Raw genomic sequence first — 1,663 nt, 5'->3', positions numbered from 1 at the left:
ATTTTTTGAGATGGAGTTTTGATTTTGTTGCCCAGGCTGGAGTGCAATGGCATGATCTCAGCTCACTGCAACCTCTGCCTCCTGGGTTCAAGCGATTCTCCTGCCTCAGCCTCCAACATAGCTGGGATTACAGGCATGCACCACCATGCCTGGCTATTTTTAGTAGAGATGGGGTTTCTCTATCTTGGTCAGGCTGGCCTCAAACTCCGAAACTCAGGTGATCCACCCACCTTTGCCCCCCAAAGTGCTGTGATTACAGGGGTGTGCCACTGCACCAGGCTAATTTTTGTATTTTTTATTTTTAATAAAGATGGGGTTTCACCATGTTGGCCAAGCTGGTCTTCAACTCCTGACCTCAAGTGATCCGCCTGCCTTGGCCTCCCAAAGTGTTGGGATTACAGGCATGAGTCACAGTGCTCAGCCTTAAATCAGTTTTGACCCATCCTCAGAGGCCCTAACAAGATTCTGTCAGAAGTTAAAGAGATTATACTGCCTTAACTGATAATTAGCAATTCTTTTCTTAAGAAAAGGTGTAGGAGTACCCTTCTCCAGATAACCATGAAACCTAACAAACAGCACAGCAGTCAGGCAGTTATGTTCCCCAAATAGAAAAGACTACGTGGACAGAATTCCTTCTTGAAGTTCTAAGGGCAAGAAGGGAAACTGGGCACTACTTTTGCTCTGGACAGAGGAAGAATGTTCTCAGGAATTATGCGTCTTTCTGGAGTATATCAGAGTGGTGTTAGGTGTTTTCAGTCATTATTTCACCAGTTTCCATTGCTAAATAAATAAGCAGAAGGCACATAGCCTAACCTCATGAACAGCTCGGAAGGACAGGTGATAAGTAGTGAGATTTTTTAAAAAGTAAATGAGGGGAGGCCAGAGAAGAGACAAGGCCACGAGAATCGGATAGCCATGCCTTTCTTGGACATGCAGAAAAGGTTCGGCATTAACCTAGATCAGTAGTGGACAATCCGAAGTGCTGAACAGCCCTACAAGTTTCCTGCTCGATGCCATGCTTTTGAAAAATGGAGAGAACGTGAACATGGAATCGGTACTATCTGGGCAGAGAAAGAGTGCAAGATAGAATATGATTTCATAGAGTATATACTTCAGAAAAAAACGATTAAATGTATGGATACCATCTGGAGGCAACGGGAAAAACTGATGAAGGAAGGGAAGTGCACCCCTCCACCTCACCACATGGGCAAGGGGGAGCCTCGGCCCTGAGCAGACACAGCTATTGATATCTGGAGGCCAATTTTCATGTTCTCTGTTCTCCACTGGAAAGGTTGTTTATGGAAACAACCTGGGTGTTCTGCCCACGAGGTTTATGGAAAACCTCCTTGTCAAAGTGTGTAAAAATAAAGCATTGCTCCATCCTAAAAAAAAAAAAAAGTAAATGAGGCTGGACGCAGTAGCTCATGCCTGCTATCCCAGTACTTTGGGAGGTCGAGGTGGCTGGATCACCTGAGGTCAGGCATTTGAGACCAGCCTGACCAACATGGTGAAACTTTTGTCTTTTCTAAAAAAAATTACAAAAATTAGCTGGGCTTGGTGGTGGGTGCCTGTAATCCCAGCTACTGGAGAGGCTGGGGCAGGAGAATCACTTGAACCTAGGAGGTGAAGGTTGCAGTGAGCTGAGATTGCGTGCTACTGCACT

The 1,663-nt window shown here is 45.4% G+C and overlaps 1 long non-coding RNA gene across 1 annotated transcript; it reads left to right on the top strand.

The window, feature by feature from the left end:
- Positions 1-435: 435 nt before the first annotated feature.
- On the top strand, positions 436-1,359 carry LOC108283275. Its single transcript, XR_001816753.2, has 2 exons — positions 436-1,294; positions 1,330-1,359. It is a non-coding gene; the product is annotated as an uncharacterized LOC108283275 (long non-coding RNA).
- Positions 1,360-1,663: the final 304 nt, after the last annotated feature.

This window comes from Cebus imitator, unplaced genomic scaffold, assembly GCF_001604975.1.
Source record: "Cebus imitator isolate Cc_AM_T3 unplaced genomic scaffold, Cebus_imitator-1.0 Scaffold258, whole genome shotgun sequence".
NCBI lineage: Eukaryota > Metazoa > Chordata > Mammalia > Primates > Cebidae > Cebus > Cebus imitator.
Note: the sequence above shows the minus strand (reverse complement) of the source record. Positions and strands in the feature narration are given on the sequence as shown.